The sequence below is a fragment of the Callorhinus ursinus genome, unplaced genomic scaffold (genome assembly GCF_003265705.2).
Source record: "Callorhinus ursinus isolate GAN/ISIS: 27379988/994484 unplaced genomic scaffold, GSC_fseal_2.0 scaffold10, whole genome shotgun sequence".
NCBI lineage: Eukaryota > Metazoa > Chordata > Mammalia > Carnivora > Otariidae > Callorhinus > Callorhinus ursinus.
This window is the reverse complement of record NW_027397072.1, coordinates 3,861,092-3,880,146: the sequence shown is the minus strand read 5'-3', so window position 1 is coordinate 3,880,146 and position 19,055 is coordinate 3,861,092.

The following is a 19,055-nucleotide window of genomic DNA, read 5'->3' as shown; positions in this document are numbered from 1 at the left end:
AGAAGCAGGCTTCCCACCGAGCAGGGCTCGATCCCAGGACCCTGGGATCATGACCTGAGCCAAAGGCAGATGCTTAACCGACTGAGCCACCCAGGCGCCCCTGGTATTCAGTTCTTACAATGTTTTCCCGGGTTGTGGATTGAAAACATGTTATGCTCACAACAACAAGTAATAAACAATGGTTTATGAATTGTGCATCATGTGGAAAAGCTAAGGAGGTCGGGATGGTGTTACTGGGTACTTACCCTGTGACAGCAGCTAAAACAGTAGTGGCAAGAATAAGTCCTCTTCTCTCTGTCTCCCCACCAGGCTGTGAGGTAGACTTTTTATTAGCAGGGTTCAAAGAACATTGATATTTATTTTTTATTTTTTTTATTTTTTATTGTTATGTTAATCACCATATATTACATAATTTGTTTTGGTGTACTGTTCCATGATTCATTGTTTGTTCATAACACCCAGTGCTCCACGCAGAATGTGCCCTCCTCAATACCCATCACCAGGCTAACCCATCCCTCCACCCTCCTCCCCTCCAGAAACCTCAGTTTGTTTTTCAGAGTCCATCGTCTCTCCTGAAAGAACATTGATATTTAGGCGGATTACAACCTTGCCTTACATTTACCTTGTATCAAATATGTGCCTGAGACAACCAGCTTCTTGAAAACTTCTGACTGTCACATTGTAAACACAGGTTTTGTGAAATGGGTTGAATGGCTTCTCTGGAGGTAGGTCCCTCTACCTTTCCAAGTGTCTGGGTTACTCTTGCATCAGACCCACCCACCAGGATGTTACGCACTTCGAGGCTATTAGCTTAGTCCTTCCTAAAGTGCCTTTGCTGAATTCTGTTTTGGAAGACGGTTATGAACATCGGTGCTGTGATATTCACTCTTGCATTCTATGAAATAGCATTTTGGGGACAAAGACAAACATATCCCTCAAGTCCTCTATCAAGTTCAGTGGGACAAACTTTTTGAGAGAAATCAAAGTTAGAGGGTTATGGTTGATTAAAAACCAGCACATATGTAATAACATGGTAAGAGGATAGCCCAATAGTATCATATTTTTTTATCTCAGACTATTAAAATATATCTAATTTGTTGAGGGGTTATTTCTGTGTACTCAATATAACAATATATTGATTTAGGAGAAAATACTAAAAGCGGGCGCCTGGGTGGCTCAGTCACTTACGTGTCTGCCTTCGGCTCAGGTCATGATCCCAGGGTCCTGGAGCCCCATGATCCCACACCTAGGCCCCAGGGAGCCTGCTCCTACTTCTCTTGCTCCTCCTGCTTGTGCGCTCTCTCTCTCTCCCCCTTTCTCTCTCTGTCAGATAAATAAATAAATAATTTCTTTAAAAAAGAAAATATTAAAAGCAATGCATCCTTTTTCAATTTGGAGTTATGATTCACAATGTGCTTCTAAACACGTTTTCTCAATTTTTCCTCATATCAATCTCATGAGGATGTCAGGGAAGTATACTTAGGCACACTTCCAAAATTATATATTTTGGTGTGTGCCAAGGGTTTTTTAAAGGGAGGGGCAACATGATGGCTTCTTTCCATGACGATCCATTAGTACATGAGCAGCCACAGGTCCTCAGGGAAGAATGGGTTTTGACATTGCAGTGAGCTGTGTGTAACACAGGGCATTTTAAAATTTGGAAATATCAACAGGACGACTGCCAATTTTGAAGGTATGCTTATTTCGGTGGCTGACCTAGAGGGGATAGTCATGATGACAATGGCTCTGTGGCAAGCATCAGATTGCAGCTCTAATAGTTACTGCACGCTGGTGTTTGCAAGGAGGCAGCGAAAACAGTATAAGAAAAGATTGATTCTGCCCATGGTTTTCACAAAAATATGGAGAAACAAAAAAATTCAGGAAGATCAGGAGGTTCCCCTTTATTCTCTATGAACTCCTTAAAGTCAGTAACCACTGAAATGGAAAATACACATATTTTTGGACTCTGCAATGCCATTCTGGGAAACTCTCTCACAGACTTTGTGCAGCAGGGTGTGAGGACGTGTGGTCAAGGATGCTTGTTGACGTGCCGTCTGTGAAGAGGGGAAGGGTTGAACGACCCGTGTTCAACCTTATTAACTTCATACTATGAAATTGTATGTGGGAACTGAAAATGGATCGTCTCTGTATCTATGGACCTTATGGCATAGTCGTATAAACTGAGAAGGCAAATTATGGAATGTTGTGTATAGTATGGCACTGTTTTTGTAAAAATAAAGGAAAGACAAATCCACATGTTCCTGTGTATATGAATATACCTGTTTGGAGGAGTAGAGTTGTCTGACTATTGAAATGTACTCAGTAGGATACAACACCAGCTTCTTTAGGGGAATGGGATCGAAGGTTTTGGCACACAATTTTTGACATTTTCCTTAATACAGTGGTACGGAACAGAATATCTGAACAGAAGTGGCTTAGCCCTAAAAAAATTAAGAACTCCAAAGATACCTTGAGGCAGGGGTGTTGTGGAGATAATTAGCACACTGCTTACAGATTTCAGCCATGACTCACATCTTCCCAATGTTCTCCCTGTCGTTCTCAGCATGACTTTCACCCTCACCTTGTTCTGCCGCGGTTCTCATGACTGCAAAGTGACCACACTCTCCAGACACTCCATCCTATGAAACCCTTTCCAAAGGCAGAAAGGGTCTGCTCTCTCGCTCTTTCTCCCCCTCAAAGAATTAACAAAAGCCAAACCCCTCTCACCAGTATTCCTTCCAGCTTCCAGCTTTTAGACTTTCTTGCGCAAGGAAGGCTGAGAAAATGTGGACGTTCCCCCCCTGCCCCCGTTCAAGGTCTATCGTGGGAAGTCGAATCTGCCAGCAAGGGCTGGGTGTATGCCAGGGGAGGTGGCCCCCAGAAAAGTCTTCCATAGCCCACTACTTTGTACGTAAAACAAAGTGCTTTGCAAACTAGAAAAATATAGAACACATGATAAAGATTTTAAAAGTCAAACCATAAGACTATGACATGCATTTTTCTTTTGCACTTAAGAAACTTCCCAGAATGTTCCGCGGGCATTCACAGGGCAGGACAGAACAGACGATTGTCTTCTATTATCTCTCAAAAACCTGCTCTGTTTCGGGATGAGCAGGCTGGCTGAGCTACACACAAACACTGCCCTGCAGAGCCTGTGGTCGGATCCAAGTCTGACCTTCAGAAACAGCAGCTTTTCTGTTTAGTGAGTCTCCGCTGAGGCTCATTGGCTTGTGAACACAGGTGGGGCCGCAAATCTTGGTGCAGGACTTCTTCTGCCCTGAAACCGTAAGAGAAGCGTGTCTGCTGTCCAGGACCCGCAGCCAGCGGCGGGAAGCGGAGATGGCTCGGGCCGGTGGACGTGGGCGTGTCTCCAGCTCTGCCAGGAGCTCGCACAGCCCTGCCGGAAGCCAGTCCACTAGAACCATGCTATTCGTGCTAATGGTATAGTCTATTTCCCCTTGGCATTGTGAGGTGATGTTTGCTCCTTTACTGAAGGGGGAAAAAAAAAAAGAAAAAGTAGTGACAAAGAGAAGTTTTATTTGCAAGACCATAGATCTTATTTGGTGCCCGTTTTGTAGCATAGGGAAAGGTTGAGAAGCCGTTTGTGAAAGGACACCCAAACTGGGGAATGCTTCTCTCTGTCTAACCACACCACTTTGATATTCCACCAGCCAAACCACTAGTATAAAGCCCAGAAAATGCTTCTGTTCTCTCCCGGGTCTGTATGTCTGTCTTTGTGGCAGGACCATACTGTTTAATTACTGTGGCTCTCTAATATATGTTGAAATCAGGACATGTGATGCCTACAGGGTTAGTTTTCTTTCTAAAGATGATGTTGGCTGTTCAGGTTTTCTTTTCTTTTCTTTTTTTTTGTAGTTCCATGTGAATTTTAGAATTGTTTTTTCTATTTCTGTAAAAATATGCCTTTGGGGTTTTGATGGGAATTGTGTTAAATTGGTAGATTGCTTTGGGTATGTGGATATTTTTATAATATTTAATGTGTGGAGTTTTTTTTTTTTTTGTATATCAATTATGCCTCAACAAAGCTGTTAAAAACATTTTTAGAAGTCTTGCCCAAACCTTGCAGATTCTCACCGGGCTGCATTTGAGCATCAGAGAGCCATCCCTTCCTTGACATGTCAGCATTAATTTGATTATTTTTACCTTTTTTGTCTTTTTGTAAGAGGACATACTCTCTTAGAAAGACTACATTCAATATTATGGAGTTGAAATTTCTTCCAAATACTGATATTTTGTCTTGGAGTCTCCCCTCTAGCAGACTGTCTGCTTGCCAAGTTCAGCCTGGAGCCTGCTTCTGCCTGACCCTTGAGCTAAACATGGCTGTCATAATTTTAAAAGGTCGTTTAGAAAGATGCAGAGAAAGGTATGTGACAGAGACCGTATGTGGCCTGCAAAACCCAGAATATTTACTAGCTGGCCCAAAGAAGAAACATTTTCTGACTCATGGTTTAAGGTGTTAATTTCTACTTGTGTTTGTGATTCATTTCTTTCTAATTATTTTATTGTATATCTGATTTTTTTTTTAAGTTTCAGTCTAATTGGCATGCAATGTTGTGTTAATTCCAGGTGTAGAACATAATGATTCGGCAGTTCCGTGCATGACTCAGTGCTCCTCTTGAGTCCTCCTTCAGTCCCCTTCACCTATTTCCCCCACCCTCCCGCCCACCGCCCCCCTGATGACATTACTGTGCTCTCTGTAGTTTAGAGTCTGGGCTGTTTTTGTTGTGGTTGCTTGTCTCTTTTCTTCTTTGTTCATTTTTTTGTTTCCTAAATTTCACGTAAGAGTGAAATCATATGGTATTTGTCTTTCTCTGACTGACTTATTTCACCTAGCATTATACTTTCTAGATCCATCTATGTTGTTGCCAATGGCAAGATTTCATTCTGTTTTTTAGGCTGAGTAATATTCAAGAGTACATATGTATCACATCTTCTTTACCCATTCATCTATGGATGGACTCTTGGCCTGCTTCCATATGTTGGCTGTTGTAAATAATGCTGCAAGAAATGTAGGCGTGCATATATCTTTTCAAATTAGTGTTTTTGTATTCTTTGGGTAAATACCCAATAGAGGAATTCTTAGATCATATGGCAATTCTATTTTTTTAAATTTCTGACAGACTTGTATTTAAACAAAAAGGGATATGCATGTTTGTGTACATATCTATACGCATAGACAGGCACTTGTTAGTTTAACAGTTGAAACCTGGCAGTATATAATCAGGATTTTTCCCATCCACTTACACAGGTTGTCAAACTCCTCCCTTGGGCAAAGCCTACAACTTTCTCAGTATTAAAACATCCCATCATGATCCACATTAATCTCCAGCTCATCTCTCTCCATCCTCCGAGCTCATGACTAACTTTGGGTCAGGGGTCCATATGGGAAGGACCACAAGGTCCCCTTACACTTCTCCCGTCTCAGCCAAAAGTAAGAAGAACTCCTTTATATATGTGATCTTCTTTCTTTCCTCTTCTGATTCCAGCCGTCGAGAGCTGGAGGCTCAGAGGATGGAAGAGAAGAGAGGACACAGTTGTCCCTCGTGGCCAGCTACTGTGTCCTGGTGAATGTCCTGATGGCCCACCACACACCACCTCTGCAGAAACCATTCGTGGTCCTTGGGCCGCTTCTCACTGTTGTGGCCACAGCTGACCTCTGTGGAAGTGGTGCTTTGCATAAATCGTGCATGTGGGTTTGGGGGAATGTGTTCAGTTTACCTTACTCTTTTGTTACCAAGGACCCCTTCAAAAGGGATCCATACTCCTTTGACTCCTGCCAGTAGCCTAGGCACCCAAATCCCCTTGAGGAAACCCTACACTTCTCCCACTGCCTTTTTCCCCTATGATGTACTGTATGGAGCCATGGGGTTCCCCAAGTTTTTCCATGTTCTCCAAGATCCAAGGACAGCAGGAATGCAGATTCCCCCATTCTTAGTGTACACACTAACTCATGGCTTCTACTCACTCTACTACTGGGTTGGCTCTCTTCATCATGGATCACGCTTTTAGAAATGCACAAGCAAAAGCAAGGTACCAACTTCTGAGATCACACATGCCCCTGCACACCATTAAAGACATTTAAGTTTTCCTGACAATTCTCCAGCCACACATTCCCCTGAAGCATGTAGCAGGCTGGTCATGCACACGTCTACAGCTCAGTTGGCTCACAGTTTGGGAAAAGTGCTATCATCCTTCCAGCAAGTGCCCTGGGTCCCAGCAAGGGACCCCACAGTAGCCACTCCCACTCAGCTAGGGAAGAGGGATCTGTTTCTTTACTTCTGTACTCTCTCTGACATTGTAAAAATGAGATCCTCTCTTCATGATGTTGTTATTTGTTTGACTTTTTGTGTGGTTAGGGTTGTCGTTAATTTCCCTACTCTAAGAGTATGTACAGATTTAAATCCATCTTTTTCTGAAGTGCTTTTAAAGTTTTACATTTTACAGTTAAAACCATTGGTCTAGTTACCTTTTGCTTTGAGGCCAGCAGTGAGACTGATTTGTCTTGAGGATTCTCCAGAATCTAATTAATAATAAATATGTCTTATTAAATAATACATATTAAATAATATGTATTTTCACCTTTCCATTGAAATATCTACTAAATCCTACTGTATATGGGAAATCCTGTCTGAACTTTGTCTTCATTCATTACTGTATTTTCCTGTTTATATGCTAGTACCAAATGATTATTTAAAGAATGTCTTTATAATATATTTTGAAATCTGTGAGAGCTTATCTCTGACCCCAACACCCACCGTAAACAAAAAGTACACTATCTTGACTTTTTTTATTATGCATGCTCTTGGGTCTTTCTGGTATTTTTCTGAGATCTGCTATAAATGGATAAAGATTTAGGATTTTTAACAGACTCACTTGTAAATTCTTGAGTTTTTTGTCTAACAGGTAAGAAACTTTTTGTCTTGTTCAACGTTGTTTCCACATAACAAAGGAGTGTCTAGTAGAGGCACTTAATAAATATTTTTGTGGAAAGCCAAGAAGTAATTTTCCCCAAGATCTCACATTCAGAGGCATACCTAAATCTAAATCTTAGCTCTTTTGGTCTGTTGTAAAGATTAAAGGAGGTCATTTATCCGAGAGAACATTACACAGAATCTGGCACATAGTAGGAACTTGATACTTGGACAGTTTTTCTTAATCTCCTCTCACTTAATAAATAATAAGAAGGTGAGGAGGTTTCCTTTTCTTTCCTTTCCCTCATTTCTTAAAACTATGGAAACAAATCGCCTTTAACAGAATTTGTAGCAAATTAGAAATACCCAGCCAATTTGCTCAGATACTTTTTCAGTAGGCTAATTCATCATAAACCAACAAATTGAGGGCAAAATGAGTTAAATTCATGAGGTAAGTCATGAAGGCTTGGGTTTTACTGATGTCCACGTTGTCTCTGAGTAATGGAATTGGTATCTATTGACTGGATAAATGATTACATGTCTCTACATCTAATTACTGAGGAAATTAGGGAGCTCTGCTTAGGCCATACATACATTTTCTATAACACAAATTCCAAGCTTACATTTGAGGGATGATTTCTACCATTTCTCTATTGCTTTAGATACAAGGTACTGTCATTTTGACGAAGGATTAATTGAGAATGCATTAAAGGGATTTCTATTGTAAAAAAAAAAAAATTCTCTCCTTTACGCTGGGGGAACGACTCATCCCATGGAGAACTGCCTCTTAGATTAAGAGCTACTTCTATTCACAACCTTCTTACGATATTCAAGTCAACCTTCTAAGTAAGAGATTGTATTCTTTTTCTTTTTGGACCGAGATGAAATGTTTCCTTCCTTCTCTTCAAGAGGGACTCAGTCTTCTGGTTATGAATTGCATGGTTTGCTGCCAGCAACACTTTCATTGTTGAAATATTCATAAAAGATCCTGGGCTTGTGTTCCAGTGATTCACATCAGGGAAAAAGGAAAGCTGTTATTTTGAGCATAGGGTAAACCTCAGCTCGAATAAAGCTTTGGCACTGCTCTTAACTTTGAGATTTGCCCCCGATACTAGGAGATGGCTTTCCCTGGTCAGCACGCTGAATGGCAAAGCTAGGCATTGGGTGAAATGTCCAACTGTGGTCCTTGATGCAAACGGCAGCGTGAAAAGTCCATGTTTAAATGAGGCCAAGAATTGAAAAGCCTACATTCTCCGCCCCCCCCACCATGAGCAGGTGGACCCATTTTGCAGACGGGTCTGAAAGCACCAAGACGCTGCCTCCCAGGAGGCCGCGCTGGTCCTGCCATCTGAAGACAAATAGGATTCTGGCCCTCAGTGCTTTTCCCTCCAGCTGGCCCCAGTGTGGAATACTGAGAGCTGCAATGTATGGAATGTGGTGTCCAAGTGCTTTAAGATGCTCTGGGCATGTGTGTTCATATATACCTGCACACACGTGCGTATGTGATATGTACACGGCAGCGATGTCACAGCCTAGGGCTTGCTCTCCAATTCCACTTGGGGTTCTGTGACTTTTCTGGGAGGATTTTGGAATTGGCTCCTTCCAGAAATATGTATGTATGCTTCATTGCTGCAGTTACGGGAAGCGCCTGAAGCCTGACTGGAATGTTGCTTTATCTACCCCCTCCTTTTATTGTTAAAGATATCAGAGGAAAGAAGCACTTTATCGAAAGCCTACCTGTATTCCCTGATAATGAGCCGATTCCCTCATCTCCCCTGGCACATAACAGGTGCTTTTTGTGCATTTTCAATAATAAAAAAACATTAGAAGGAAAAATTAGGGCAATTGTATATTGAGCATCTAACGTGGTGGGTTTTGTACTTTAATGCACGTGAATAAAGGTGCATCGTCCTGGTACTACAAGGCAGGTATTGAAAATCATTAAAGCTCGTGGTGACACGTGCCCTTCAATGGTTTAAAAACCGCACAGTCTTGAGTTTTCAACCCGTGACATAATTTGGCTTTCACAGCCTGCACCCTGCAGAGAACCCTTGTGGGTGCATATTTGCAGAGGGTGCACGCTTCCAGCAGCGTCCATACCCGTGGTGAGCAGACAGGCAGAGAAGAGGGTTGTTGAGCAAAAGCCAGGCCTTTCTGGGGAAAAGACAAGACAGTTCTCATCTTGAACAGAGAGAGGCTGGAGCAGCTGCGCTGGGGACAAGCCTTCTCCTCTCTGGATTCCCAGAGACACACATTTCATTATGAGTCCTGCACATGCCCCGCCCAGCCTAAGCTCTCCTCCACCGACTCGCATTAAAACTACCTGGAGAGCTTTTTCTTGCGGGGATTGTGTTTCCCATTGTACGTTTGGTGTGAAGATCACAGAGGAGAAGTGTGAGTGCCTACAATAAATACTACATGAACCCAGAGATGCAGGGGAGCCCCTGGGAGCTAGCAAATGAAGTGCCCATCAGTCCCTGACACTAGAGGCTCCTGCCATTGGCAGCTTCATGCCTCATTATGCTTGGATCAGATACAGGGGGCTGGCCCCAGACAAGCTCTGTGGTTAACAGAGAGGAGCGTGCAGGGGAGAGGCGCCTGTCTTCTGGCCATGTGAAATGCAAAGATGAGGTGCAGGAGAATGGAGTGGCTTCATCAAGAATATGGGAAAATGGGGTGTCTGTGACCCGCTAGCCTGAAATCCATCCTATGACCTCCTTCGGCTTCCAGGGTGTGGTCGTTCATTTCGTACTGTGTACTTTCTGTGTGCTTTCATTGCATTATTTGTGTCAGTCTCATAGAATAAAACAATAAGCGAGTTCTTTTCCTAAGGAAGAAACATCAAGAAAAGCTCCATGAACTACCGCTGCTGTGGGTAAACTCTGAAGCTGGCCTGCTCTGGGGCGGACAGTCACACTTGCCCTGGCCGGTGCTGAAGGGTCCGTGTGGGCACCGCTGAGGCAGACCGACCGTGAGCTCAGGACGCACCCTCAGCGTCCAAAGTGAACAGACATTGGAACCACAGCTGTGTAAATAGGAGTCTAAACTTATTGAGGAAAACTCTAGCGTACGTTATCTGGGAAACACATCAAGTACTTCTAAACTAAAATAAATACTAATAGTCTTTATTTGAATACACCTCCCCTGAGGAAAGAAGAGAAAAATGTTTCCAGGCACAAAAGGAACTATGGTTAAAGAGTCTCGTTTTTCACAGTGAAAGAGCATTCTACAAGGTCACTCCTAGAATTTGGTGACATTTACGGGGGTCCCTTAAATTAATTAGCCTAAAAAAGGATATTTGTTTAGCTTTTTAGCTTGTTAGGTAGCTAGCAAAGACCCCCACTCCCTCCCACAGTAAACATTACATGAAATACTGATTTATATTTTTGTAACAAGGCTAGGCTACACTTTTGGCAAAATCAAAGTCTTGTTGCAAAATGAGACATTGAGGATGCACGCGTTGCACAGTAGTAAAAAGTAGTACTGAGTATTTGTCCATTCTCCTTCCCTAAATTCAGACAGGGTATATTGGGGATTTCAACATCCGATTTCTAAAAAGTACATCTAGTAGTGATCAGGAAGGGGGCATTGCTTGGTTTGGTGTAAACTTGGAAGTGCTGTCCCGAGCACACACCACGTGGTTACGGCACACCGGGAAGGGGAGGAGGTGCAGGAGAAAGGAACGGCTTCATAAAAAATATGGGAAAATGGGGCATCTGTGACCCACTAGCCTGAAATCCATCCTTTCGTGCCCCGTTTGTAATTCTTTCAACAAAATAGTTGCCCAGTTTGTAAGTCCTTCGTGCCCAGTTTGTGATTCTTTCAACAAAATAGTAATTTGTTTTATTGATGCTGATCTCTGAGTGACACATTTCTGGACTTCCTGAGAAGCTGCTTCTCTGGTTGTTTTTTAATTGAAAGTGCTTCTTGCCATAATGTATACACCCAAGCTCCATCCTGTGAGGCGCACAGGAAATGAATCACTTGGACCAGATAACCCCTTGAAAGTTTTTCGGAGACTCCAAACTTGGCAACAAGCATGGAAGCTGACACGTGAGTGTTTGAAGAAGGGCATGGGGTAGGTCTATGAAGGATTTGATGAATTCTAAGGAACGGGAGTGCCAGCCGTCATGTTGGTTGGATTTTGTCACAAAATAAACAGATGCCATCCTCAATTATCCTTCACTCTACAACGTTTCAAATTCCTTTTAAATCAATGAAGCTATTTTACCACCACAATGCAGAGGGAAACCTTTAGAAATCCATTATTTCAGTGAATCGTTCTATTGAAATATATATATATATATATGTATATATATATATATATATTTTAATATCGTAGAAGTGTTTTTCTTCAAAAAGGAAACCAAGAAAAGCATGGTCATCCATTGTGCGTGCACACACACACGCACACACACAAACCTCAGTCTGACCCTCTGGCAGATGCTTACTTGAATTCTCCAGATGTGTTCTCTACTGTCCCACCGTGGACCTGCTCACTGTCACACCTGCCATCCCTTTAGAGTTAAAGAGACTCGAGCTACCACTTATTCCCCCTCATTGCTCCACGTGAGGGAACTGAGAGTCTCAGGGAACAGGGCAAGGGAGGGAGCCAGCCCCAAACCACAAGACTGCTAAATCATCATGTGGCTAAAGAGGGAAAAGCATCCAAACCCCAATAGCTGGAGGCAAAGACATGATCCAATCCTCTCAAGGGGCAGAGGGATCCAATAAGAGAATGTCTGAGGCAAACTGAAGGTGTTTTCTGCAGCGTTCCCTGAGCCAGAGTTCAGATGGCTTCGGCTGCCTGGTGCCGTTCCTGGGTGGTGGCAGGAAAGTCCAGTGCACATGATGGACAGGAGGTGATCCAGTCAAGCTGCAGGGTGGGAGAGCTTCAGCAGGGTGAGGAGCAGAATTAAGAAGTAGTCCAGAAAAAAGCATTGTATCACCTGCAGTGATTTATTTCAAGGCAGGATCCAGAAGCAACCCATGTGACTCTGGATTCACGGGAGAGTTGATGAGCCCCAGGGATCCACAGTCGCCCCTTGGCCCATCCTTAAGGACGGATTTTCTGTGACTGTGAGTTGGGCCATTCTGTAAGTGAGGTCAGCATCTCCTTTTGACATGAGGTCTGGTGCACTAGCTCCACGGCTTGTTTTGTTGAAATCAAGAACAGTGCTGTCCTTTAGAAACGTAATGCAAGCAACACGTGTAATTTTCAATTTCCTAGTAGGCACATTAAAAAGTTAAACAAATGGATGATTTGTTTTCATTAGAAACTTTCTAGCATCCAGTATAGTGAAAGTACTATTTCAACAGACTCTACTTGCCACGTTTCAAGCGCTCATTAACCACGCGTGGCTACTGGGGCCATGTTATAGAGCACAGAACAATGTCACCTGTTTAATGTGTCTTTTTAATTAGAACTACTTTTTGTACTTGAAAGTTTTCACTCTGAAGGGAAATTTTTATGTCACCATAAAAAGCATACATTTGAGGTGATACATAGGTTTTTCTACTATGTATCATTCCATAACTTCTAAAACTAAACAGGATGTTCATACACTACTTAAAATTTAAATTAAATTCAATTAAACTCATATGCCACTTAAAACTCCTTACGGGACACCATTAATACATAAACTAAACATAGAGAAAAATTTGACATAAGCAATCAAAATGTTACCTAGGGAGCTCCACTGTCTCTCACAAAGCTGTTTAGTATTGTTTCGTTTTCCCCCTGAAATTCCTTATAAAGTGTGTGAACAGCTATGATCTCTACAACATACTCTGGAAACTAGAAGTGAAAATTTTACTTTTATATGAACATTAGACATATCAGGAATCTAATTTGAAATTTTTGATAAGGTCAGGATAAATTCATTTTCATAAAAAATGATAGGATGAATATAATAAAATATATTTCAGCCACATAATACATTACATGTATTTTTTCTTGGCTTTTCTTCAAAAAGGGCTAAATGACTTGTATCACAATAGCAACAAATCGACACATATCTCCACTAGCTGTTAAATAGTAGCAACAAACTTTAAATGTAATTCTTGTTCATTCTGAAATATCAGAAGCATGGATTCTGTTATTAATACTAGATTCATGCCTTATTTCTCTTCAGCAAAAGACATTTGTCTGCTTTTCTCTGTCTTTGTTTTTTAAAGGTTCTATTTATTTATTTGACAGAGAGACACAGCGAGAGAGGGAACACAAGCAGGGGGAGTGGGAGAGGGAGAAGCAGGCTTCCCGCAGAGCAGGGAGCCCCATGTGGGGCTCAATCCCAGGATCCCGGGACCATGACCTGAGCCGAAGGCAGACTCTTAATGACTGAGCCACCCAGGTGCCCCTGCTTTGCTCTGTCTTATGATTTGTATTTATCTCATAAAATATATTACCACTTGACTCAATGTCATTGTCAAATCCTATCAGTTCAAAAGAACCAATTCATTTTGGCTTTTACCAAAAACTACGAACCACAATGTACCGGAAGCCAACAAAACTGGTCCTCTGTGCTTCTCTGTGTAGGTAGCCCCAAAGACTATCTCATGCTTTGGGGGATCCCTAGCCGCAGAAGTCCAAATGATCCAGGTTCACCTCCACTCTTCCTCATATTTCTTATAGGAAGTATTAATCCCAGATGTCCCAGGGCAGGAAAGGGAGAGTAGAAATGCCAGATGAACAAACAAGAGAGTGACCAGCCATGCTATGTCCATCGACCCGCAAACCTAGCTTCACATTAGAATGGGATCTTAGCCCACTGGTTCTGTGCAGGCAGTTTTCATCTTCCGGCTGCATACGCCTCTCAGCATGGCTCTTCAGTGCGGATTTAGCCTCTATCTATACAAGGGATTCTCAGCTTTGGTGCCACTGACATTTGGGCTGGATATTTCCGTGTGGTGGGGGCTGTTCTGTGCATTGCAGGATGTTTAGCATGATCCCTTGCCGCCACCGACTAGGTGTCAGTGTCACCCACACCCAGCGGTGACAACCAAAATGTCTCTAATACTGCATGTCCCCCCAAAGGACAAGATGGGCAAGATGACCCCTGACTGAGACGCAGTGTCTAACGTCTTACCTCTCACATAATACACTCAGCACTTTTTCCTGGGTGCTGGTGTAGCCTCTCCTCTCAGCTTTGATTTTCACTTTTACGTAGGATTACATCTGCTCTTTTCCAATAGATTTAAACGCACATTCCCTCCCAGCATGCCCTCCTCTAGGCTCTTGCTCCCATGACAGACACCTTGGGGACAGGGAGAGAGGGTGGAGTATTGGTATAGAGTATAGCGAAAACACTGCAAAGAGGCAGAGTGGCAGGAACCAGAAGCCAAAGTGCAAGTGTACGGGGAGGGTATGTTCTAAAACAGGCTGCTTGACGATCTTTCATACAGGATCTTTAAGTGTTGTCCCCAAATTTTATTTTGTTTCATTTCATTTCGTTTTGTTTTAAGGAAAGAGGAAGAGCATGTGAACAAGTCGGCGGGGAAGGGGCAGAGGGAGAGGAGGAGAGAGAATCTCAGATAGACTGCACGCCCAGCCTGTGGGGGCTTGATCTCACAGCGCTGAGATCACCATCGGAGCCAAAATCCAGAGTTGGATGCTTCACTGACTAAGCCACCCAGGCACGCCATCAAATTTTAGATCAATCTTCACAAAATGTCCTCTCCTGACTTGCCAAAGGCACATTTACCTTATTAAAAAATAAATTAATAAAATAAAATAAACAACAATAAAACACTTTAATGACTTAAACACATTACCTCATTTTATATTTATGAATGCATAATAGTGATTACCTAAACTCATTTGTAACCTCTGGAAGATGCTATGGAATCAACTTATTGTTTATAACTAATAATTTAAAAAAATAGAGCAGATGAATAAATAAATAGAGCAAGCATTTATGCTGCTTTTCGATGTAAACAGTAGCTTAGGGTAAACAAATAGTTGATGAAGACAAATGTGTCTTTATGGAAAAATTTCAACTAATAAACACATGTGTAGAAGTAAAATATCACCACTTTGTAAATCTAATAAATTAGTGGGCCCATGTAATTCTTCTTGAATGGCTGATGAGATTTTAAAAAGAGAGAGAGAAGGCATTTCATATTCTTTGATTTTTAAAAACATATATTTTTTAAATTTATTTCCAATCTTTTATCGCTGCTTATAGAAATAAAATTACTTCCAGTATTTGGCATGGTATCCTGGATCCATACTCAATTCATTTGTTAATTCTGTCAATTGACTCTAGAGTCATTTGAATTTTGTAAATAAACAACTAGGATGTAATGAAATATTGATTTTACTTATTCTCCAACAAAAGGTATTAATGCAGATATCCACGAAGCAAGAATAACACACACAAAAACCACATCTGGGCCCGTCGGACAGAGTAAAAAATAATGAGCAAATCTTACAAGTAACCATGCAGGGAGAACATCCCATCCATGGGCGCTTAGATGAGCAGCCAATTCATTCTAACAATTGATGTGGGCTAGAGAATCATGGGGAATGTGTCTCTGAGAGCGGCCAGCACCCTAACATCACGTCCAGGAAGTGGTGATATGGGGATGTGTAAATCAGTAATGGAAAATCCACATGTTTGAAATGCTTTGTCTTCTCTGTTTATGCAAATGTTAGCATATGACCTCAGAGCCAGAAAAGTGTCTTAGAAATAAGCAGACTAGAGCACTGCCTCTGGAAATGATTCATATTATTCCTATTAGAATCCTCCTCCAAAATTTTCTCCATGACCCACCACAGAGACCTGGAGATATAGTATAATAAACGTGTTTCCAAGACTTTAGGTTCTGACCCCCTTTTTTTTAGGTGAAAATGGTGCCTAAAAGTGGCAACTCAAAGGTTATAAGTTACTGAGTAAACACATTTATTATGTATTCCAAACAGGTTTTGGTTTTAGAAAATACACAGAGGGCATTGGTGTAGATAAGAGTAAATATACCGTATTTTATGTATTCATTAGCACATTGCCTAATCAATAATTATCACAAGTCAGCATATGTGATACACGTCTAAAATAGTATTGTAAACGACCTACAATGCTGATATCTCTTATTAAATGTATCATTATTTGTATGTCTTTACACTTTCACATATTTACATATTATTTGTATGATATATTTATATAATATATTATAATTTATATTGATTTTCTCTGTTTTGGGATATGTTTGCTAGTCTTGCAAGGTTTGGCACAATCATTGGTGGAGTACATGTTCTTCTCTCTATTTCTTCTTGTTCGTATCAAATCACTTTCATGTTGTTGTTTCATCAAGTAGCATGTAGTCTCTGTTAAATTTCTCATTCTTATAAAAATACACTTATGGAGTTCCTAGAGTTAAATTTTAAAAAAAACCTTATTTTTAAATATATTTAGGATCTTAAACCGACATTCATTAAGAAAGCGTTCCTTCATTCATTTACTCATTAATATGCTGAGTCACTCAAATCAATATGAGTATTAAACTTTTCCTGGAAATTAATACCACCAGCTAATTTAGATGCTTAAGAACGCTTTCTGTCCTCTGCCTGGAGAGTGAGTTATGTGACGGGGAAAAGGATCACAGGGTTGCTCTTTCTGTTGGGAGGCCCCATCAAATGACATTCTGAGAGCATGTGGGGAGGATGCAGTCATTGTAGGAGAGTTCTGGATGGGACTGGCCCTCACTGCATGTTCTTGGGGACGGACGCCGCTTCGTGGGCTCAAGCTCTAGTTTCCAAAACTGTATCAGGACCCCTGTGGAGGTGAGATATCTCCAAGCCCGATTTCATGCCTAAAAGTTTCTTGCTCCATAGGTAGTCGTGGGCCTTGAAAACACAAAAGCACTGGATGCCATTTCACCTTAGACTTTTTTCTGACTCCTCTTGGAAGCCTAAAGTCCAACGATGATGAACGGACAGCAGTGTACACCGAAGAGTACCTTCCTAATCAGCTGATGCTACCAAGAAAACCCAGCTAGTTTAAAATTTCACAGGCGGCTCCTGATCCTGTGACATTCAAACATACAAACCAGGCTGTATTGGAGAATATTTAACCTTACCTTTCCTAAGAACACAGTGTAGAACCAGCCTCACATGTGACCTGGAGACAAATCTGCCCCTGGAAGGATCCGTCAATCCTCTACATAGTGATCTGGGGACCACTCAAGTTTACAGGGAGGAAGGAACCTGTGAATTATGCGGCCTTACTCTGAATTTACCAATACTTCCATCACTCTTTTACATCTGTAATGTTGCTAAAGTTTTGCTTTATTTCCATCTTAAAATGTATCATTTGTTTTATTTTTAACAAAAAGACTGTTAAGGCATAACCTAGTTCACCCCCTTCTACATCAGAGTGCCGAGAGTTAATTTTCCTCTAATTTTATTACCATGCTCCCAAAATCTTTACCCAGGGATTTTGTTTCCTCGTAGGAAGAGAGCCAGGAGTTACGGGAGAGCTGTGCTCTGGAAACGCAGCCATCAGTAACCGGTGGGCCCCAGAAAAGAAATTCTCCCTTCCTAGCATGATGGCATTTGCGTACGTTTATCACCTGTGCACCACCTGCCGTACCTGTCAGTAAGTGTGGCTGAAACTCTCCTTTGTTTCTGGCTGGGGGAGCAAATCACTGCTCTGGGGAGGAGAAAAAACTCCTTAACTGGTTTCTGTAGAGCTTCTGGAAGGCAGCTTATCTTTCCACTCACCTCCTGCAGCTGAGATGCAAGCACACGAGCACCGTCCGGAATGCTGTTTGCAACCGTAGTGCGTGGGGACAGCAGGTGTCAACAGGGAGCCTCTTGGCTCCAGGGTCAGGATGCAGCTGCTCTGGCCATCTCTGGGAGCACAGGCCCAGGCTTTGCTGCATGGATCTTGACATCTCTTTTATGTCTGGTTTGGAATCAGTGGAAGTTAAAATAAAGCCATCAATTCTTGTAGATAAGGAAAACTTTGCTCCGGGGCTCTGAACTCCCTCTGAATGCCAGCTAATATTCTCCCATACTTAATGAAACTTTGCTTCCTGCAGACACGATGTTTTGAAAATTGCAGGCATCCGAAGAAACGCATGCTTTGAAAGCATATGGGTCAATGTCCTTCACCTTTCCATCATTCCCACGGAGCACGCCCATAGGAATGATGGGATAAATGTACAAGCATATGTTATGAAAAACAGTTTACGAGGCTCTTGTAGTGAGAACTGCCTAGATGCTCCTCAATGGTGAAGCATGTCACCACAGATCCCTCAGATAACACGTTCCCGCTGCAAGAGGAGGGGCATGTTGCAAGTTAAGACCTGAAGAAGCATCACCAGCAGGCTCGGCTCATGCTTTGTTATCACGGCCATTATTATGATTCTTATCACCCTTCCCAGACATTGAGAGAACATCACAACTGGAATGTTTACATATGTAAAAATAAAGTTAGGCTCTTTTTTTTTCTTTTATGTTGTGTAAGACAGAAATGATAAATACCTAGGCTAGAAAAAAAAAAATCAGAGCTCTTGTCAATTTAATCATGGGGCCAGAAGGACTTTCACCTCTGCTGTTTCACTGTTTGGAAGAGCAGAACTAAATAAGAAGTGACCAAAGGCATGCCTGCCTTCCATTCTGTCTGTGCTACCAGCTTCCCCAGCAGGTGCGATGCCCTCATGAAAAAAAAAAAATGAAAATAGTTTTATAATTTTTATTAAACATGTTTACGGATCTGCCAACACATTTTAAATGTCTGAGAAAATAAAAACATTTCCATAAACCATTCTGTAATGGTGCTGCTACCCATGACTTGGGTACTTTTCTTTCTTTTTTTTCCTCTTTTTTTTTATTATGTTATGTTAATCACCATACATTACATCATTAGTTCTTGATGTCGTGTTCCATGATTCATTGTTTGTGCATAACACCCAGTGCTCCACGCAGAACGTGCCCTCTTTCATACCCATCACCAGGCTAACCCATCCCCCCACCCCCCTCCCCTCTAGAACCCTCAGTGTGTTTCTCAGAGTCCATCGTCTCTCATGGTTCGTCTCCCCCTCCGATTTCCACCCCTTCACTCTTCCCCTCCTGCCATCTTCTTCTTTTTTTTTTTTTAACATATAATGTATTATTTGTTT